Raw genomic sequence first — 23402 nt, 5'->3', positions numbered from 1 at the left:
GACAGAATGGTATCACAGGGCAAAGACAAAATAACAGTGGAGAAAGCAAACTTTTTTGGTTAGGTACTTAATCAAGAACATTATTGTGGAGATAAATAATGCTGATCTCTTCAGTTCACGGGAATGAGAATTACTACTTCCATTTGACAGAGAATTTTCTCTATATTTGCAAATCTGAACTGAGAGATGATAGTCAAGGAGCTTATATCATATTTACTGAGCTGAGGTCATTTAGAGCTTGGAAAAGTTACTTTTTTGAACTACAACTCCCATCAGCCCCAGCCAGTATGGCCACTGGAGTGGGCTGATGGGAGCTGTAGTTCAAAAAAGTAACTTTTCCAAGCTCTGCTGATTTGACACAATGAGAACAGCTTAATATTTAAAATATTTTTGTGACTATCAGCCCAACACCATGCATACGTAATTCTTATTGGGTTTAACAGGGCTTACTTCAAAGTAAATGTGCACAGGTTTGGAGATGTAAGCTGGAGAAATACAATGCTTTCAGAATTGCAATGATATGATAGAACAGCCTTTCCCAATCAGTGCCTCCAGATGTTGTTGGACCACAACTCCCATCAGCCTCAGCCAGCATTGCCAATGGTCAGGAAAGATGGGAGTTGTGGTCCAACAACATCTGGAGGCACACTGGTTGGGAAAGGCTGTGATAGAGCCATTGTTACTCAGAATGTGTACATTATTTCCCCCTGCCTAATGCAAGCCCTATGCATGTATTCTTCACGTGATCACCATGAGATGGGAGACCTGAGACATACTCTCCAACCCATCCCCTCTCTCTAGGGCCGGTTCTAAAGGGCGGCTAGGTTGGGCACTGGCCCAAGGGCCCCGGAGCTACAGGAGCCCCTGCGGGGCCCTCCGTGCACATGTACGCACACCCATCCACCCACCCACCGGGGGGCCAGGGCAAGCTGATGCCCAAGGGCCCCCGCATGCCTGGAGCCGGCCCTGTCTGTCTCGCATCACTTTCACCACTACCACAGCCCTCCATGTGTTGGGGGCACAACTTCTGCAGTAGGGAGCCTGCTCTACTCATGTAGGCTCTCTGTGTGATTTAGAACCCTGAAAAATCAGGGCCCTAAATGTTGTGGGGAACCTACGCAAAAAGAAAAGGGCCCCCAGGTTCACAAATTCAATATTGTGGAAAGCAACCTGTGTCCCTAGCACACTCATCCCTACTCTCTCTCTCCTGTTGTGTGGGATTAGAACACCAGAGTCGGGATCTTCTCTCTGGTCAAAACAAGTTTTGCAGTTTTCTGTAGTGCTCCAAACTCATTTTACCAAAGACAGTTTTGAGCCTGAAAAAATTAATGTACAACAGCGGTACAGATTGCTACTCTGTGAAATAACTACTATAGTCTATCTCCAGCCCCTTAATACACAAAAGCCTCTTGAAAACGTGGTGCTGGTTTTACATGTTGTTCGTTAAAGAGACTTTATGTGATTTTGTGAAAAGTTACCCAATTACTTAGTGCCAGAGATTATCTCAGAAGAAAGTCATTAATTTGCTATAGCCTTCAGATCATGCAGAGAGACCAAAAGGGAAGTTCTTCCACACAGTTTTCCTTACACAAGAATTCCTACAAACCCTTTTTGGCAATTCAAGCACCTGCATCATATAAAAACTGCTGGAGATGGATAACCCCAAAAGATGGCCAGATTTTATCCACACTATAATACAGTGCCCAAATGCAGGACATTCTTTTCCCCCAGATGATATCCTTGGTTGAAAGTAGAGGGGTGCACTCATGGAACCAACAGGTAAAAGTTAAACCTATCCCTTACTTTTTGGTATCACCGGGTGCAGTGGTGACCGAGGTCCATGTCAGAATTTCTTCCTTTCAACTGAGACTCAGTTTGCAGCTTATTTACTTTGTCCCACTGAACTCTGCTGGAGTCACTGAGAAGTGATCCTGCCCCTTCCTGCACATCCCCACCTCTTCCTTTGGACATCTCCTCTCTGGGTTCCATTTCTTTGTCTCCAGTCCTTAGTTTTATCAGCCTAGACAGACGGAAAAGCTGATCACAAGTGGCAAAAGCGTTAATAGCAAAAGGACTAGTTTTCCACCATATGAACCTGCCTTACCTAAGATCATCACTGGAGGCTCTGCTCCAGATGCCTGTCTCTGAAGGTTAGATGGGTGGCAACTGGAAACAGGGCTTTTTGAATGAGGATACATCAGATTTAGAATACTCTACGTAGTCACCACCATTTCCACTGAGCTTTAGGCACCAGGCTTTTTAATGTGTCCAAGCTTTTATGGAACAGGAATTGTGAGTTTAAAGGCTACTACTTGTCTTAATTTGCTGTTTCTTTTATTGCCATTTTATTATTAAGTTGAAGTATTGTTTGTTTGTTTAATTTATGCCCCACCTTTCCTCCCAGAAGGAATGTCATCATTAGGTATTTCATTGTGAGCTGCCACTGCAGAGACTTTTAAAATTCTAAATAATAATAATAATAATAATAGGGGGTTATAATAAAAAAACTGTCAGTAGCAGAAGTCATTCAAAAAAAAATTACCCTCGCCCTTTAATCATAGGTATATTTATGCCAAGCAAAGACTAGTAGGAGGGGAGGAGAAGAATCAGCCTAGCGATTCTAGCAGGGGAAGGCCCTGGATCCCTATGTAAGACATTCTTTCATTTAGATGTCAGGGTGCATTTAGCATTCAGTACTGGTCCTAGACATTTGGCTTGCCTGAAAATGGAAATGCAAATTAATTTGAATTGGTGGTTTAGAAGGAGCAGTGAAAGATAATTATAACCACAATTCTGTCTTTCAAACCTCTACTCCCACAAACACATCCACCTACAAAGCAAAAACCAACTGAACAAGGACAAAATGATTTTAAAACAAGCCAGCCCTTATTTACAATTGGAATCTGCACTGGCCTTCAGCAGGCTCTTTTGCTCTCAAAAGACAGCTTAAATAGAATTGCATCTGTCCTTAAAACAAAATGCAGATGAATTTCCTGATTTGTCCAGGTTTTCACAAGTGACACTAAAGCACTCTCTGAGTTTCTCCAATTAATTCCTGGATACGTAACACCTACATGAGAAATCATGTCATACACAATGTCTGTCTAAGGGTATCTGTGATTTCCAAACAACTTATTCTGCAGCACCTACCCAGAGGCACAGGGAAACAAAATTGGCATGTGGCTAGAGTCACAATTGTTTTTTCATTTTGAAGCAAGCCTGGGCTCCCGGTAAAAATATTGTTTAAAAACCTTAGTTTAATTCCCAGAAGGAGTAATGACCTCATGGTTCCCAAGCTTGATCTCCAATGGGCACTGCATTGGGGAAGGTAGTGCCAGCAAGCCCTAAGCAATGGGGTGACTCACAGTCCAGAATGTGTGATCACTGTTAACATAGGAGAGAAAATCAGGAGAGAAAATAATGGGAAGGTGAGAAAAGAGTATTACTTACTTAGGCTGCAATCCAATACACACTTTTCTGGGAGTAAGCCCCATTGAACCCAATGGTGCTTAATTCTGAGTAGACGTACTGGATTGCAGCCTTAGTCATTTATGTACTTTTCAGTTTTGAATAGTAGGATAATAAGATGTGTGAAGTAAAATGCCATATGTTTGGCCTAAAAAACTATACTCTTTTTTTCTTTCTGCTTGTTAAAACTACTTTATGACGTTTAAAAATTTGTGAACCTGTAAGACAAACCTGACTTTATGTGGCAAGTATTTTCAAAATTATTTATGACCCCACTACACTTGTGTTTGTTACTGTAGTTTTATTTTTCTTTATTTATGTATTTATCTATTTTACTCTCGTTTCTTTTTCTCTTTTGTATTTTTTCAGTTAATATCTCATTTTAAGATAAAACGGTTTACTAAAGAAAGAATTATGTCTGGTCCATTTGCACTTCTCTATAATTGGCTTCAAGGTTTTAGGTGTTTTTAATGTAATCATAATCATACTGCAGTCTGCTGTGTTGAAGTGTTGAAGAAGTAACTAAAATAATAATCAGCCCATTTTAAACCAAAAGTATATTCTGGTAGTACGTGTTTTTCAGCAGTTGCCCTAAACAGAAAACAAGACAAAACGAAAGACTGTCTGAGCTTCACTTCCTAAGTCAGCAGGAATTTGGGCACTGATTTAATTCAGGAAAGAAAGGGAGGAAGACTCCAGATACAAAGAATGATGTTTATTGAACCCAACACATTAACCTATTTATTAGCTTGCGACAAAGTTGGAGACTAATTTTTTTTTGCCTAAGAGTGCTCCTGAGGAAGGATTTACATTTGAAATGGTTTGAGCCCAATAAATGTACAGTATTTCTGTGTATCTGGAAGCTTCCACCATTTCTTTTCTGCATTTGATACCTTCTTCTCTCTCTCTCTTTACTGATTTATGTAAGGAAAATATGTTAGCTTATTTCTGTCCTGAACTTTAAGCAGCAACAGTCAAGGCAGAGGGGAAATGCCCCCAGTTTCCTTGATGAACATGATTGTTTTGTTGGTAATAGTAATATGGCCCTTTGGACTTTTGCCCAAGCATTAGCTTAATAATGCTCACTGCAAACTTCCTGCTATTTTCTAATATAATACTTCATAAGGTTGGCACACAGGTAAGCCAGGAATCTCTTAACCACAGCTAATAGATCAGGAGCAGACTGAAGTATTGTGTGACCTGCTCCTCCCTCTCCAGAGGGCATTCACCCCCATCTACCTTAATTGTGGCTAAAGCTTAATACTAATTGGCTAATAGGGAACCCATGATACCATTAACTGTGATTAACGTTAGAGTTCAAATGCAGAGAGACAAGTGCACAAGCCACTGTAAAAGTCAGAATTGTTCATTTTGTGATAAAGGTACGACATTAAAGATAGGGAGGCATTCTAAATAATATCAAAATGTTGGCGATTTTATAATTAGTTGGGGGTAGCTATAAATACTGTGACACTTTAGGTTCTAACAAGAAAAAGATAGTAACTTTGCTCACAGTGAGTCCCCCTGAATCTGGAAGCAAATTCCCCTTCCCAAAAAAATCCGAGAAACTGCCCCCTGTTTTGGGGGCCTGAATTTCACTGCATCTAGTTGGGGTTGAGACAAAGCACTGTGCTGAAATGGTCAATGTTAAACTGTTTGGGGTTCTATACAGTGTCAGAAATGCAAAACCCATTTTTAAAGCCAATTCTATGGCTTATAACTTATGACAGAGAATTCTGTTTTAAACACCCTATTATTTCTGTTAACAGCTGGTATAGCACAGTAGGGAGGAGAGCCTGGCTGGGAGTCCAGAGTCTGTGAGTTCAAATCCCCACTCGTGTCTCCTGGGTTCAAGGGCCAGCTAAAGATCACCTACACAGGGAGTGGCTCAGGGGTTACGTGCCCTGCCACCTGTGCAGCCATGGGCAAGCTGCATAGTCCCAAGGAGCCCAGTTGCTCCCCAGCTGGCAGTTGCAGACAAGGAAGGGGCTGGCTTGTGCAGCTGTGGCAAGCTGAGCTGGCCCTAGCCAGCTGGGGAGGACTAGCCTCAGAGGGAGGCAATGGTAAACCCCCTCTGAATACTGCTTACCATGAAAACCCTATTCATAGGGTCGCCATAAGTCGGAATCGACTTGAAGGCAGTCAATTTCTGTTACAGAATTCTGTTACAATTATTTCTGTTACAGTGATGCTACACATTTCCAGTTAAGTAAAAAGGCTGCAGTTATCTTAATTAGTAACTGCAGATAAATTACAGCATGGTTAGCATACTTTATACTCATTCTTCCCTAATTTAAGCTTCGTTGGATACCCTTTGTATGTATCATGCTTTAATCCCCAAGTACACATTTTTTAAGTCACTGTACTATTAGAATTAGATTTCTCTCATATGAATATGTTGAGCTTTCTTATTTAGGTGTAGATTGCAATGACCTATTGCATGACATTTTAACATGGTCATAACAATGCACCAGTCCTTCAAAATGTGTGGCCAGTGCCAACCTAGTGAAATCTCAGAAGCCACAAATGTGAATAGGGCTTTTAGTAGTTTATAATGCCTTGTATTATTACTTCCCTGTGATTAGAAAAATTAGGAAAACAACTTCTATTGGCATGCTTTATACAGGTCACAGAATTTAGCTTTTCTTGATGCAGAATTTGGATTCTGTGGGCACAGAATTTTAGGCTTTTAGCGTGGAGTACACACAGCTCTGCTTGAAGCCTTTACAAACCTAAAATAGAGACTTTCCCATATATTTGTCTTTCAGTTTCAATGCTGAACATATCTTAAGGGTTTAGTCAACGTTTTAACAATATTTTCCTATTCATTCAAATCACAGTTTGTTAATCCTGTAAATTTTCCACATTAAGTCATTAGAGGTAATTTAGACTTCTTTCATAGGAATATTTGACTTCTGCAATGTTGCTAAGTGAAAAGAAGAATAGAAAACCATGCTGTCAGGATGTAAGTAAAAAGAGCCAAGTATTAATTGTGGGTTTAAGTTTCCAGACAGGATTATAATCAGATTTTCAAATACATACCGCTTCAAATTGTGCTAATAATTTCTAAGCCTGTATTGCCCACTTGAGGATGTAAATATCTGAAAGATTTATAAGAATGCTCTGCTCACACAAATATGCCCATCCACCTCCTGGCTACTTGGGAGGGGATCCATAGATCTCTTCTGCTCTCCTACAGAACTAGGAATTCATGCAATGGCACACAGATCAACAGAATGCACTACTTGTAACAACGCATGTACAGTTATCTATATTCAGTGGTGCAGGGCAGAATATTTTGCATTTCTAAGACTGTAGCCCCTAGACACACTTACTTGGGAGTAGTGATGGTCTAGAAATTCAATTCAGTTCCCATTTCAAGCTGAATCTATCAAATTTGCACTTTTCAAAATAATATGAGAACTGAAATACAGTCATCCTTCGAAATTCAAAGTTATCTGAATTTTGCTATGCAGTTTGCCAACCAATCAACATTTACAAAAATGAACATGATATAGGAAAGTTTGCATAAAAATGAATATATGAAAATAACATACAAAAATGCATTATATTGGGACAAATTGCTTGCAAAACTGTGTATAGTAAAAAAAACCACCTTCAAAATGCATTTATTATGGAGAAATTCAAAGTAAAATGCTGGAGAATTTTCATGAGGATTTAAAAAAAAAATTGCTTCAGAAATGAAGAGAACTGAATTTAAGAGGAAAAATGAGAAACTGAGAGAATCAAAATTGACAGATCTTTTCATCTCTACTTGGGAGTACGCCCTACTGTATTCTGTGGGACATAACTTCCATGTAAACTGCCAAGCTTATGCAGACAATTAATAAAACATCTGTAATATTTACCTGACGATCTGTGATTTTAAATTTTTACATGGTTTTATTGTGTTTGTGTATAAATAAAACTGTTGTAAATCACTTTGATTTTTTTAATGAAATTGTGGTATACAAGTATTTTTTATAAACAAACAAGGAAGGTTAGGATCAGGCTACACATATGTACTGTTACATAAAATTAATTATGAACATAAACCAGTACTCTCTCTTGCATTAGGCCTTGATCTGCAATATGGGGATAGTACTGACATACTTTATAAAGTTGTTGACAGGACTGCTCAGATGATACTAGGCGAACCATTTTGAACATGCTATAAAGCATTTTTTTTATAATGCAGGAGGATTATCCACACAACTTAGAATGTGGGTTCCATTAACAATGGAGCACAGGAATGAGCCTCTCATCCCATGGAGAACATCACATATGACCTATGTATCAGTGATTATATGCATTTGTCTGCTACAAAAAAAAGGGGATTGCATAGATAGCTTGTACATATTTATATCCCATGTCAGACTGAAGTATGAACTGACCCATTCTTTGTGTTTCATTGAAAGCAATGGGATTCAGTTCCAAGTAAATCTGCTTAGCATTGTAGATCAGACTGCAATTCTGCACACTTGTCCCACTGGATAAAACTGGAACTGAAGCCCAGTTTATCCACTAGTGGAACCTCTCCTGAATGTGCTCCTTTAAGTTGTCCACCTGCTCATGCATGTCCATCAGGATAGCCACATGTCGACTGAAATTCAAAAAGTGCTTACTGGAATCACAGAATTAAGGCAATTCTGCCATGAGTAGAAAAGTACATAATAGTGTCAAGTTTCCACAAGATTACCTACATGTGGTCACAGGCATACACAAACCTGCACAGTGAAGAGTTTGGATGCTCTACTAGATTATCCTTCTTTTTCAGTTCACATTCCTGCTTTTGCTGACATTGCCAGTTCTCACGATAAGACTTATAAAATTTGTTATTTATTGGTTACTGAATACACATTATATAGTTAAAGCATATGACTTCCCCCCAAGAATCCTGGCAACTATACTTTGTTAAGGGTGCTGGGAATTGTAGCTCGGTGAGGGGTAAACTACAGTTTTCAGGACTTTTGGGAGGAAGCCATGTGCTTTAGATGTATGGTATGTATGCTGCCTTAAACTTTATTCAGACCTTTGCTTTTTCTCAATTATTTTAACACATCATTCATGGTTCTTCTTGTCTGTCATCTTAAAACTATTTTCTCTGTTAAACACTCCTGTTTCTTTAATTTTTCTTTCTTTATGCTTTAATCACATGGGGATTCAGATGCCCCCCCCACGGATTAAGAGTACACGTGAAGAAGTTGTGGGGCTGTGTAGGTTAACCCTGCCCCTCCATACTAACCAGTCACATGAAATGACTATACATGTGTATACAGATGTACACCCCTGGACGCTCCTTCATGGTAGAGAAGCCCTGCGTGTACAACTGTAAGGCCACTTTACATACCTGGCACATGCAGGGACATGCTCAGTAGATACGGCAGCTGCAGCAGGGCTAGCTCACTTGGCCTGAAAGCGCTCTCACATGTGCTGCTAGCATGTGAGGGCATTCATCGGAACCCCTCTCATGTTACACCTCTCTGTAGTTCCCTTCACTGGCTTCCTTGTTATTTTGTATGAAGCGTAAACTTCTTCACTTAACCTTTAAGTCTCTTCGTGGTATTGGCGGTTGCCTATCTTTGTTGTTCTTTCCTTTGGCCCCTCTGTTCATCAAACACTAATCCTATCAAAGCTCCCCTTTCTTGTGCTATTTCTTGCCTCTGTGCCTTCTCTCTTGTGGCCCCTTCTTACATGTGAAACTCTCCCCTCTGAATATGTGGCTGGCCTCTTTTTCAATCTTACTTTTAAGAACTTATTAAAAACCCCACTTTTCTCTCTTGCATTTCCATCTTGATGTTCTATTATTATTTCCAACTCCTATTTGCTCTTCTGTGCAAGCCCTGGACCACTGCCTGGACTCTGCACAGTGCAGAGATCAGTTTGAAATATAAGGGTTGAAAGAGATAATCCTTTAGGTATTCATTCACAGGTCCCAAAGCAGGTTATATAAACTAAAAATACAATCACAAAATAATAACTGTCAGTAAACCATAATACAGCAACAATAAAAGCATAAAACATCTCCATAACATCTGAATCAGGAGAGGCCATGCAAGCCCTAGACCGCTCCCTGGACTCGGTGAGGGCTGGATGACGGCCAATAAACTGACTCTGAATTCTAGCAAGACGGGTTGGTGGTTCCTGAGTTCGGATAATTGGTCAGTTGCCTGCTTTGGATGGGGTCATACTCCCTCTGAAAGAGCAGGTCTGTAATCTGGGGGTGCTCCTGGATCCATCTTTGTCACTAGATGCCCAGGTGACCTCCGTGGCTAGGAGTGCCTTTTACCAGCTTTGGCTGGTAAGACAGCTGCAGCCATTTCTGGACCGGGACAGCTTGACTACTGTTGTCCATGCACAAGTAACCTCCAGGCTGGATTACTGTAATGCACTCTATGTGGGGCTACCCTTGAGGTTGGTCTGGAAACTGCAGCTGGTGCAAAATGCGTGGCAAGACTGCTCACTGAGGCAGATTATCACCATGTTGCTCCACTACTGAAATATATAGATCTAATAAATAATAATAATAATAATAATAATAAACTCATTTAATTAACTCTTTTTTTCTTTTTACACTCAGTTAATGTAAAGTTTTCCCTTTCACTCCAATCTCCCTCTCGTGTCTCATATCTTTGTCATCATATCTTCTTTAGATTGGTATCTTGTGTGCAAAGATTTTTCAAACTTTTTGTACAGCATCTAACACACACTGGAGGTGCCAATAAATACTCAATAATGGGGATGATAAAGATGAAGGTGAACACAAGGAGAAAATATGCAGATCACTCCTTAGATCCAGTGAGTGCTTTACTGCAACATTACATACCCAAATAGTATTTCTCGAGTGAAGCGCATACAATCACACAATCCAGAGCCTTGCACACACCGTGCAGAGTTCCTGGGATGAAGGCTGCCTCATTCACTTCACCTAAAGAGCCAACTCTATGGATATACAAGTGGAATTGCCTGCTTTACTGAAATGAACAGAGGGACTTGTGGGCTTGAGAGTCCATGCAAGCATTGCCAACATTTTTGGACCAGGGGCACATTTTGAGTGAGTGCTGAGGGCAACAGTCACAAAATGGCTATCATGGTGGGTGTGGCATAACACAAAATTAGAGACAATACAGTCATTGCTGCTGCTTCCCCAGCCCCCGGGACACCTTCATGTTTACCATGGGAAGTCAACTATGTCCTGCTGGTCCTCACTGTAGAGATACAGCAGTTAAAGGCACAAGAATCTTGTTTTCCCAAATGCCAACTGTAAACCAAAGCCTAGGCTGTCATCCTGTATCCACTTACCTGGAAGTAAGCCCCATTAAATTCAAGGAGACTTACTTCTGAAGTAGGTAAGTATATCATTGTACTGTAAATTAACTACACAGTTAATTCTTAATGAATGCCTCGACATCAGTTCCTGCACAGCAGGAGACAAGCGTAAGCCTCTTTGCAAAGTTTTTACATTTTGCATTTGCTATTTGGGGATGGAATTCTTTAACATCCGCCCACACTGATTGTGTAGTAGTACTTGCAGAAAAACACATATAGGAAGTACCTGATGTTAGACAAACTCACCACAGGAAACATGCACTCTCGCTGCTAGGTGAAAAGGAAGGGAGATTATAGAGATTCCAAGGACTACTAAAAAATAAGACAGAAGTAGAAAAAGTGCACTAAAGGAGAGATGGAAATGGAAGCTCTTTAGGGCCCTAAGGATTCCTACTGCCTGATGTCCAAACAAATCAACCACTGCTCCGACTTCATTCAATGGCTAAAATCACTGAGAGGCAGTAGTAGCAGCCACCGCCGCCAGGCTGGTTCATTTCACAGAAAACGTTTAGAAGGGTACCTGCACATTTTGCTTCATAATTTTCTTTCTATGAGGACTACAGACTTTTTTTTTTTTTTTTTTAATGGAAAGCTCAGTCTGGGGTCCCTTTCAGGCGGCACCAATAAAGGCCTTTGTGGGCGCTGGCTTGGTGAACCCCTGACTAGAATCTTATCAGATTCATGTGGTGTAAACTCATAGGTATATTTCACGTTAATTTGGGGATAAATTCAAAAAGGTGAATGGTAAAAATGTGGCCATCTAGAGAAGGGATTTTCAACATAACCAGTTGCTAACAAGGCCCAAAGTGTCGCAAGGGACCAAGTGTCACCAGACCTGAAAACACTTCAGTGAGCTACTAGGCTCAAGTCAAGGAGTTAGTACTAGTACAGCTTGTAACTAAAAGAGTGCCTTCCACAAGAGAAGCCATCTCAGGCCCTACAATTGGCAGGGGATGACCTGTTGGTGCTGCTGCTGCTGGGTGCTACATAGCTGGAGATGACCCATGACGGGGCCTTTTTGGTAGCAGTTTCCCATTTGTGGAATGCTCTCCCTAGTAAGGTGTGTTCAGCTTCCTCATTAACAACATTGAGGAGGAGGGTAAAAACATGCGTCAAGATGGGCCATTGGTCTGATCCCGCAGGCTCTTGTGTTCCCGTTCCTGTTTCTTTTGGACTTCATAAAAATTTGTATCTTTATATTATCATTTTGTGTCTTTATATTATTATTATTGAGTTCAATACAAAATCTTTTGTATACTGTGGGTCTTTATTGTTCTTTTTTGTATTTCATGTTTACCCAGGCCTTTGACTGCTGAAAGATTCTTGACAACCTTGAAATTATCAGCCGTGAGAATATTTGACTGTTCTTAAAATTTTCCGTGGCGCAGAGTGGTAAGCGGCGGTATCGCAGCCGAAGCTCTGCTCACGGCCGGAGTTCGATTCCAACAGAAGGAGGAAGTCGAATCTCCGGTAAAAGGGGTCGAGGTCCACTCAGCCTTCCATCCATCCGTGGTCGGTAAAATGAGTACCCGGCATATGCTGGGGGGTAAAGAAAGGCCGGGGAAGGAACTGGCAATCCCACCCCATATATACGGTCTGCCTTGTAAACGTCGCAAGACGTCACCCTAAGAGTCGGAAACGATTCACACTACAAGTGCGGGGACACCTTTACCTTTATTGTTTTTTATACACACACACACACACGTGCGTGTAATTGTCATTAACAAAACAGAGGTTTTTATTGTTCTACCAAAACGTTTTGGCTTCCGCCTTCATCAGTTGCTAACATACAATTTATATATATATAAATAAAATAAAAATGTAAGTGTCATGAATATAATAAAAATGTAAGTGTCATGCTGTGCAGGCCGCCATGCCACAGATAGGTGGTACTGTGAACTGCAGTATGAACGCTTCTGCCTCCCCACCTGAACTCCACTCGCATCACCCACCTCGGCAAGCAGGCAAGGTGGCAGTGGGAGCCTTGGCACATGAGTGGTCTAGGTGTGGTGGCGGCAGCTTGGGTGGGTGTGCACAGGCAGAAGGCCAGTGTGCGACTGGTGGTGGCAGCGGCAGCCTGGGCAGTGGGTGTGAGGCTAGTGTTCAGCCTAGCCGCACTGCATGGTGGCAGGGATTGTCGGAGAAGCTGCAGGGCAGCAGTGGCGTGGGGCAGTGGCAGCTGAGGAACAGATGAGGCAAGTGGGTTGGTGAGAGGAGTGGGGGCGCCTGAGAGGGTAAGAGGTGGTGAAGGGAGTGGGGTTGCCTGGGGAGCCGGTGGGGGGTTCGGGTATGGTGGGGGGTGAGCGACTAGAACAAGCAGGGGCAGAGCACATAACTTAAAAAGAGCCTACTGGAACAGGCCAATGGCCCATCTAATCCAGCATCCTGTTCTCACAGTGGCCAACCACAAGCCCACTGGCACGATCTGAGCACAAGAGCGCTCCCCTCTTATGGTTTCCAGCAACTGGTGTTCCAAAGCATACTGCCTCCAACAGTGGAGGTAGAGCACAGCCACTATGGTTAGTAGCTATTTAGTTGTTGTATTGTTTGCGGCTTTTATTGTTTGCCCCCCTGGGCTCCTTTGGAAGGAAGGGCAGCTTAGAAATTTAATAAATAATAAACACACCATTCCCATAAACGTACCATATAATTCAGCCAAAGTTAAATGTGGTTAACATTCCATTAAAATCAATGAGTTACTGACTTTGGTTGGATTGCAGCCATATAAGCAAAGTCTAAAGGACTTATTCACATGGCCATTCTCTGCATGGCTAACCACTTTCATCTAGGCTTTAATTGCATCCAGCTCATAGCAAATAGGTCACTCATAAGTCCATCTGTGGCAAACAAAGATTTCCTCAAGCCAATCGGCAGGACAGCGGGTGCAAGTGAGAAGCAAGTTGGCTGCTTCTTTTTAGACCATCACAAAATATGCCAGTCTAATGACTGAGGCTGGAACAAATGGTAGTTATTTTGCTGTCTCCATCCTTCCCAGTTTTTGATTCTGGTATGCAGGTTTTTGGGTTGAGTAGCGCTAACACTGAGTCACAAAGCCAGCTCTTAGTTGGGCATAGTAGTGCTTTCCTATGATCCCAGGGGATTCTGAAGCTAGAGCATCACCTGAACTGGGCTGTTCTGAGCTTGTTCAGCAAGTGTCCAAACCCAGCTTCCCCTTAGGCAAAGGTTGTTTCAGATCCCACTACTTGAGATCCCCTTATCACGCACACCAAACATGAATGTCATACTTGCCTGCATTCAGCTGTATTTTAAATATAGTAAAAGGCACCTTTTATGCGTTTGACCCCATTTTGCTTGCACACAATGAATGAGAGGTGCCACCTAGGTGAAAACAACGGCACTGATTGAAATTGAAAAGTACTTAGATAAGTACTGAAAAAGTAGCACACAAGCTAGCTTTACGTAAGTCCACAAAAATTACTGCCTCACAAAGACACTAAGAGGAAAAGCTGAAGCCACTTCACCTTTCTCATGCCCAACAACGCATATTTAAAACTTCAGCAAAAGGAACAGACAATGCAGTTAATAAAAATATACAGTTTGGTCCTAATTTGGCCCACAAGGCTGTTCCACCCCCTCCCCCAATAATGATAAAATTAATGTTTTTCTTTGTCCTGGCCTGAGGGCTAGTGCATATTCTTGCCCAGTGAGGGCAAGAGAGTGGCCTAGGTGTGGTGTAGAAACATCAAGGACGCCTACCTTGCCCTTGAGGTTGATATAAAACATCCTTACAGTAATTAAAGAGAATAATTATGTTACTGTCTCCCACTATCAAGCCACAGAACTCACTAGCTAGAGCTACCCTTGGGCGAGTCACTCTCTCAGCTTCAGTTCCTCAGGTGTGCCACCCTGAGCTCCTGGGAAGCAAGGTAGGACACAAATAGAACAAATGAGTTGCTCCACTAGGGATGCTATGGGGAGGCCGGCCAGCCAGACTCCTGCGGGAAGCCTGCAAGCAGGACTTGAGCGCACCAGCCAGCCAAGCTCTTTTCCCTCCTTTAACGTGCATGTCAGCAGAAGAAAACCGAGCACAGCTAGACGCAGTTGCTTGTGAACTCCCTGGAGGAGGAATTGTATGCCTCCAGCACAACCCCAAATCCACATTCAGTTCCAGGCTGCTCCCATTTAATTAGGCTTCCTCCACAGAAATTCTCCCCCGTAAAGGCGTGGCCACCTCACCTTTGTAAGACTGCTGCAGTTTTAGACACGGGACGCGGGGCGAGAAATTCGAGAGCCGATTGCCTTAAACCACACGAAGCCTCCAGCTTGCCAGGGAAGCGCGGCTGACGATTCCATCTTTGCTAATACAGCAGTCTTGTTTAGGGTTTAACGCCGCCAACGCCGCCGCCACCCGCGGTTCAGTGGGGGGGAAACAACGCCTAGAACCAACGACGAAAATCAGCCAAGGAGATCCCCCTCCTGGAAGAGAGCAGCTCTCTCGCGGAGAAGAAGCTGTCAGGCTCTCGCAGGAATGCCCCACCGCCCAAAATGACAAATGGCCCGGGGGAAATGAAACGATCGCAGAGGCGAGACAAGCAGACAGACATCCAAGCGCAGCCACGCAATGTATAAACTGCTCGCTTCACTCACAGTGCCTTTTGGACGATGGCGAGAAGCACTGGGAGGGAGCCTCGCTTAAGGGCACGCGGGCGGAGGTGGAAGGTGGGGAGCCTTGGCGGCTATCCGATCAGACGCTGCGCAAGTTGGGTCTTGCGCCGAGGCGGTGTCTGCCGCTGCTGCCTTTCGCTGCCATTTTAGCCTCCCCAGAGCTGCCTCGCCTTGCGGGGTTCGCTGATTGCCTGCCCTCTTTGGGGGTTCCGTCCGGCTGCCTGGCTTGGCTGCTGAGAGCAAAGCGACGGCGCAGAGCGATCTCCACCAGTGGAGATGCGCTATGCCGGCTGGTAAAGAGAGAGAGGAAGGGGGCGGTGGCTGTCGTCCGCGGTGGGAGATCAGCCAGACGTAGGGGGGCGGGGGCGACGAGTAGGGGGAGGTGGGAAGCCACTGCCTCTCCTTCGTACAAAGCCGAAGGGACTGAGGCAGGAGGTGTGGAAAGCGAAAGCAAAAGGGAAAAGCCCAGAGTTCTGGAGTGGTTGGAGATGGGCAGCTTCTCAAAACTTCTCTCTTTCCTTCCTGGGTGTTTTCAAGCTCTTGGGCTTAAGGCTCTGGAACGTGCATTGGAACTGCTTAGCGTCTGAGCATGTGCCGAAGTCCTCCAGTGGGGAGAAAAGTTTGACATGAAGAGTGTCGGCAGAGTGCTTTTTCTTTGCGAAAGGAACTGCTTCTTGCCTCTCTGGCTCCCGCGTCTTCTGTGTAATACAATATCTTCCTTACTCTTTCTGTAGCCGAGGGTGATCCCACAGATGGTAGGCGGAGATGGGGGGCTCATTCTGTGATCTGGGCTAAATCCACACATCTGGGATGGGAGAGGGAGGTGTTTCTAGCAAATGACGTTCCAGGATAAGGAGCAAACCATATTTCATACCTTCCCCCCCATACCAATTTATGCATTTTCAAAAACTTTGAATGCACATAGCACCTGCAGGCACCTACACCTGATTCATTTAAACCAGGGATGGGAAACTTATGACCCTCCAGATGTTGTTGAACTCCAACTCCCATCAGCCAAGCCAACAGGGAGTTGCAGTTCACCATCTGGAGGCTGCAGGTTCCCCATCTCTCCAGTTTGCACAGACTGCAACTACAGGCCCAGTTAGGATAAACTGGTACAGGCCCATAGTTGGAGGACTGGAGTGGAGGGCTGCCCCCCCATTTTTTCTGGGTCCCACTAATTTTTTCAAATAAAAAATAACTAAATGCATTACTAGAAATAATTCAACCCCCCCTTTTTTTGCAACCCCTCCGAACATTAAGGCTGGCTACCTGTTCCTATACTATGCATACTGATCCTCACCTTTGTGAGAGTAGGCACCATCCCTCAGGCCAGGACGAGGAAAAATATTTCATGATTTTTTAAAGAAAAAAATCCCACCTATTTCAGTCTAGGTCACTTAGCATTTGTGGTTATACAGAAAATAGCTTCTCCTGCATCTTCAGGTGTCTCCAGAGAGAACTAGGAAAGATGCCTGTCTGAAATCCCGGAGAACTGTGTTGGATGGGCCAATGCCCTGACTCTGTGTAAGGCAGCTTCCTATGTCGCTGCAAGACCTTTAGAACTGACTGCCCATGTTTTTAGAAGAGTTTTGGCTCTGAACCATCCTCCTCCCCATCTGTACTCCGACTCTGGAAGGATCTCAGGAGAAACTTCCTTGCCTACCTCTCCATTCTTTTGACTCCTTAGATGCCATTTTGCAAACAGCACCCCATTTCCTGTTCCACCACCCCTTCATACTTCACCCTCAAGCAGGCTTTTACAAGGTCTGTCCTTGAGTGGGAGAGCATTGGGACCATGGCACTGGTAAGCAATCTTCTCCCCTCTAGGGGTGTTGATTGGTATTTAAAATATGGGAGATCTTTTATTTTATTAAAATAGAGAGAATGTAAGGCAGGCCAACTAATTTCCCATCCAAATCATGCCAGATAAATTCTTCAGTTAATTTGCATCCATCCCAGATCATCTTCAGTTCATTACCCCCAATTAATTTCCCAACAGCTCATGCTCTAAAAATCAGTTCAGTTCCCCTTTGGTTTCCCCCATTCATGTCTAGATAGTTACCTTAAATTAATTTATCCCCTCAAATTAATAGGCCACCCAGTAGTGCAGATCACCAAATCAGTTTCTCCTGAATTCATTACCCACCCAGGAATGCTTGGGGCACTTAGAAAAAGATTCAGGGGCTGTGCCATAAAGGCCCATCCCAGCAACACTCTTGTTCCCCTCCTATCAGATCAGCTGCCATGAAGATGCTGCCTCCTCTACAGCTGGCAGTTTCATACTACCAGATCTTCACCCAAAGATCTTCACTCAACTCAGTCTTTTGATTATGTGGCACTGCCTAGATCAGCCTTTCCCATCCAGTGTGCCTCCTGATGTTGTTGGACCACAACTCCCATCAGACTCAGCCAGCATTGCCAATTGTAAGGCAAGATGGGAATTGTGGTCCAACAACATCTGGAGGCACACTGGTTGGGAAAGGCTGGCCTAGATTGTAAAGACCACCTTGGCAAGTTTTCAGGATTGCAAGATCCTCGCGCCATCTTTTAGACCCATGTCTGAATGCAAAGCCTTTTCTGGTTCATGACTCAAGGGTCACAATCTCTGCCCATATCACGGTACCTTTAGGGTCTAGGTAAATGAACACAGCTGTCCTGGAAGGTGCAGTTCTCTCCCAAGAAATGTTGTCTTCCTTTAATCTGATGCTTTGCCTAAAACAAAGTCCTCTTTATAGCCATCAGCCATTGGAACTTGATTTTTCTCACTCTGGCAACCTTGCAAAAAGATTCACTCATTCATACAAGTTGATTACATTAAAAATACTAATACTATAAAGATTTATTAAAATTATATTCAGTCCTTCCTCCCAGAAGGAGCCTAGGGTGATAAACAAAAACACTAAAAGCACTTTAAATATTTTTTTAAAAAGACTTTAAAACATTAAAACAAAACATCATTAAAAAAACAGCTTTAAAAATATTTTAAAAAGCAATTCCAGCACAGATGCAGACTGGGATAAGGTCTGTACTTAAGACTTGTTAAAAGAGGAAGGGCTTCAGTAGGCAGCAAAAAGATAACAGAGATGGTGCCTGTCTAATATTTAAGGGGAGGGAATTCCAACGTGTCGGTGCCACAACACTAAAGGTCCATTTCCTATGGTGTGCAGAATGGACCTCCTGATAAGATGGTATCTGCAGGAGGCCCTCACCTGCAGAGCGCAGTGATCAACTGGGCATATTAGGGGTAAGATGAACTTTCAGGCATCCTGGTCCCAAGTGGTATAGTACACAGTAATAGCATGCATGAGTATATTCCAGACTCATTTTGCAAAACAATATCTGACAATATCGTATACTCTCTCACCTTCCATGCCCAATTCGGATTCCTCTAAAGCAGGGATGACTAACCTGTGGCCCCCTAGCTGCTGTTGGACTATAACTCCCATCATCCCTGTCCATTTGCTATGCTGACTGGGGCTGATGGGAGCTAGAGTCCAACAACATCTGGAGGGCCATTGTGATTGATGTTTAAATGTATGCTGTTTGTGGTAAGTAGTGTTTGGTTGAGTCAGGGAGGGAGAATTTGCATATGAATAGTAATTGGTTGAGAGAGGGGAGGAGAAGTGTGATATATATAGAGAGAGAGTATGTACTTGAAGATTCAGAGTAGAGACACAACTACTGTTCTGCTGGTTCCAGTGGGTCTCCACCTCTCTTTTCTGAAAACAGGGCACACAGCACTAGTCAAACATCACCCTCTTTATTGTAAACAAATAAATATTGTGGTGGGATTGATTTGAGTGCATTTAAAAAAAAAAATCCAGCTTCAAAGAGATTTTGCAACTGATTGATAGATCAGCCCATTGCGCCTCCAGGTGTGGCCAATGGAAACATTTTGCTGTCGGTGACTAGTGTGTCCACAGCCTCAGATCAGGGTGCTGGTTTTGAGCCTGATAGGGAATAGTTCTGAAGAGTGATAGTGTTTGATGGGATAGGGAGTGATAGGGTTGAGTGACAGTTAGAGTCTGACAGACAGACAGAGTTAGTATAAGATTAGTGTCAAGAATAGCTAACTTTGGTCAAGCTGAAATGGGTCAACCAGAGAGAATTCTGGGAGCCTGTGGTTCCCTAGGACTCCCTACTGGGGGAGATCTGAGGCTCAGTGTCAGACAGACAATTTGCGACCTTGCAAGAGGATGCAACTGAACCTTAGCTGCTATCCCTTATCGTCTTCCTGAGATTAAAAGTCAGGAAGAGGGAGTGTTGTAGATCAGGACCCCTGGGTGAGGCTATCTAGCCCCCTTATTTTTAAAGGCTTCAAAAGAGTGGATCACGGCAGGGGCGGAATATGGCGTTTTGCCCCCCCTCCTTGTTGACCGATAAACTCCATAAAAATGAAGGATGCTCTTTCAGCCTTTGTTCCCTATTTCCATCTGCCTCGACTCGCCTGAAGTTTGACAAAGAAAAGCTGTTTGGGAACCAGGCTATTCTGCTGGGAGAATAGGATCTATTCTACAGTGAGTATAGGATCTTACCTTAGAAAGTTCTTTGCTGTTTTGCATGCTCTGTATTGAACCTCTCACCTTTGTTATGCCAATGTACCCCGTGTAGCCCGTCTGAGGGTGATTAGCTTTAAGGAAACAAACTGCTACTCTCTCTTTTGTATTATGCCATTCTATTTACTTTTAAATAAACTAAAGGTAAAGGTGTCCCCGCACTTATAGTGCAAGTCGTTTCCGACTCTTAGGGTGACGTCTTGCGACGTTTTCAAGGCAGTCCGTATGTATGGGGTGGGATTGCCAGTTCCTTCCCCGGCCTTTCTTTATCCCCCAGCGTATGCCGGGTACTCATTTTACCGACCACGGATGGATGGAAGGAACCAGGAAGAAGGGCGGTGGCAGAACTACAGAGTAATTACTCCTGAAGGAGGGAGAGTTGTTGCCTGAGAAGCAGAGACCCAAAGGAGTTGGGACTGTTCTCAGAAGCAAAGAACCCCCCCTTGGAGTGCTGAGGGCAAGGGACCCCAGGGGGACAATTCTTTGACAATTAGGTTCAGTTAAAATTGTGACTTTTTATTGTGTTATATTTATCAAATGTATAAATAAATACAGGCATACCCCGCTTTAATGTTCGCAATGCGACCGGAGAGTATACTTTAAGTGAAAATCTACTTTAACTGAAGCAATTGTCTTCACTTGTACTGCATGCAATCACCACTAGATGGCAGTGGCGTCATGCCAATAAAGTGTATGTTATTGCGAAGTGCGCGAACGTTAAGCGGGGTATGGGGACGGAAGGAGCATGTACGTTATAGTGAGGCAACGTTAAGTGAAGCAACGTTAAGCGGGGTATGCCTGTATCTTTTTGTTTTCATCATCCCATGCCTAATTCTGGGTTACTGAACAGAGGGAGAGTAACACAGTATCATATTGATATTATAATATTACAGCCACAGGAAATTCAAACTTTTGCACTCTTATGCGCCTTATTGTGCTTCGTTGCAAAGGGGGAGAGGAGCATACGTCATCTTTTGCGGACCAATCGGCTGATAGGGGGGAGTGTTATGGGCGAAGTTGGGAAAAAATGAGAAGAAGTACGAATCCTCCCACTGCGGGTGCGGGTGCAAAAAAAGCATTTTTTTTAATCAGGAAAGAGCGAACAAACAGGCACAGTGAGGACTGTCAGATGACAAACCAGACATGGAAAACATGGGTTATCCCACTCCGTTTGGATGAGCCCATAGTTAAACAGCAACTGTCAGTCTTATCCCTCACTATCCACCTGCTGCCATTTCCTCCTCCAGCCAAGTGTCTGCAGCCCAGTATCTGAGGCAGGAAGAGGCTGTGTTGCTTCTTCCTCTCTTGCTTTGCAGCCCCTATATGAAATGAAAGGGTTGCCTACAGTAGACTGGAGGGGAGGGGAAGGGAAGAGCCTGATCCTCTCCCTTCCTCTAAAGCAGGGAGGACAGGGCACTGCTTTCTGGTGCCTTAGACACCTAGCTGTGCAACTGTTTTTAAAACTTTGCCCAGCCAGGGTATGGATGGGAGATAAATTTTGATCCATTTACATGCAAACTTACCTAATTTGCACTTCCTGAAACGATACATGAATCCCCAAAACAATTTGAGAACAAAAATGCAGCTATCCTTCAAAATCCACAGTTCTCTGAATTTTATGGTGTAATTCGTGAACTAAAAGATGTGTAAAGAAATGTGTATGTTAGGGAAATGTGTGTATAAAAATGTGTATATTAGTGAAAACAACATTTAAAAGCTTTATATTAGGGGAAATTGCTTTCAAAAATTTGGAAAAATTGCATTTCAACTATATCAGGAGAAATGCCCTAAAAATCTGATGCATTTTCATGAAGACTTTTAAAAAAATCACAGACTAATGTGGAAATGTGGCAAACTGAACTTAAGGTTGGAAAAATGAGAAAAGGGAGAAACTAAAAGTGACAGACTCCATTCTTAGCCAGAGGAAAAACAGGCCGCAGGTGAACGGAGAGTTGCATAACTAGTATGGCAGAGCCACTACATGATTTGCTAACATGCACGTCAATCTTTTTAAAATACAAAACCAGGAAGAATATACAAATCTAAAAATTAAAAAACCCACTTAATACAATAAAAATCTCCAAGCAGTTTACATAAAAACAATGAAAACCAACATTTCCTTAAAATGATTTCTTAAAAACTAGATAAAAAGATAAAACAGAGCAAAACTGTATATCAAAAATAAGCAGTAGTGTACAAAACAAAATAAAAATTAAGAGAGTTCAGGAAAGCAGGTCATTTTTTTTAAAGCAGGTCATTATTGTCTCCACTTCATGAATTACTGAGGGAAGGCAATCCAGAGAGTGGATTTTCAGCCATTAAATCCAGGGACATCTACTTTGCATAATTAACTTGGCTGTTAAGTACTCAGAGGCTGGGGAGTGCACCTACCTTCTGTGATGGTTCCTGAAGCCCCTGTTGTTAGAAGGCCTTCCTAAGTTCCGTTGCCTGCATCCCCATCTGGCCTTCTTCAATTCCATCATAGTCACACACTAGGTTCCTGTCAATGCTTGCATATACATACAGTTGTTACACTTCACATTGGGGTTGTCTTATCTGTAACCCACCCCCTTGCATTTGCCTCAGAATGCCAGGCTGCTCTTGCTTCAGACTAGACCTGATGAGCTCTTTGTCTTCAGAACTGAGGAGCCCAGTTCATCATAGGACCCTCCTACAGACTTTTCCTCCTTCCTTCTCCTAGACAACACAGGCAGAGCTGCTGATTCTTTCCTCACCGCAGTAACCTTCCCTTTAGCTCCCTAGAGAAGTTTAGCCCTTTTCTTATGCTGTCCCATCACATGTCGAATAGATGCTGGCTGGCCCCATCCTCCAAATTCCAGGCACTGGTTGGAATGGGTGTGAGGAGACACCTGTAATCAACTTCCTGGAAATGCAGTCACATGAGCTGATGACAGGTGCCTCCTCACACCCATTCCAACCAGTGCCTGGTTCAGTGTGGGCGGGTGGACACAGGGGGAGTGGGCAAGCAAGTGCAGGGAGCCTGGGGAGGTGGGAGGCCAGTAAGCTGCCTAAATGGCAGCAAGTATGTGTGTGTGGCCTTCTTGGGAGTGGCCTGGAGATGGGCAGGACCTTTTGGGGAGTGGTCTGGCTATGTGTGTGTATGTGTTTAGAGATGGCTGGGGGTCTCTCTCTCTCTCTCTCTCTCCTCTGTGTGTGTGTGTGTGTGTTTGGGAATCCTTGTTCAGGAAAGTTGGCACACAAAGTATGCAGGGGCAAAGCCCTAATAATCATCATATGAACAGAGCTTGGAAGTAACTCATTACAAATAACAAGTTACTTGTAATTTATTACCTTTTTTAGTAATGAGTGGTAACTTCGTTATATTTTACTAGTAATAGAACGAATAGTCATTTCCTTACTTTTGAGCAGCAACTGTAATGTTTCCAGCGTTACTTTTGG

At 43.3% G+C, this 23402-nt stretch overlaps 1 protein-coding gene across 4 annotated transcripts in view; it reads right to left on the bottom strand.

The window, feature by feature from the left end:
- The window catches only part of PRR5 (proline rich 5), a 114342-nt gene extending 98597 nt beyond the window's left edge, over positions 1-15745 (bottom strand). For 2 of the 4 annotated variants that reach the window (XM_061582396.1, XM_061582395.1), the window contains exon 1: positions 14995-15745. The gene's annotated coding sequence lies outside the window, so the exon portion shown is untranslated. The remainder of the gene's footprint in view (positions 1-14994) is intronic. The other 2 variants (XM_061582393.1, XM_061582394.1) reach the window with 2 other exon arrangements.
- Between the last annotated feature and the right edge of the window lie 7657 nt (positions 15746-23402).

Source organism: Rhineura floridana, chromosome 8 (assembly GCF_030035675.1).
Source record: "Rhineura floridana isolate rRhiFlo1 chromosome 8, rRhiFlo1.hap2, whole genome shotgun sequence".
Lineage (NCBI taxonomy): Eukaryota > Metazoa > Chordata > Lepidosauria > Squamata > Rhineuridae > Rhineura > Rhineura floridana.
Note: the sequence above shows the minus strand (reverse complement) of the source record. Positions and strands in the feature narration are given on the sequence as shown.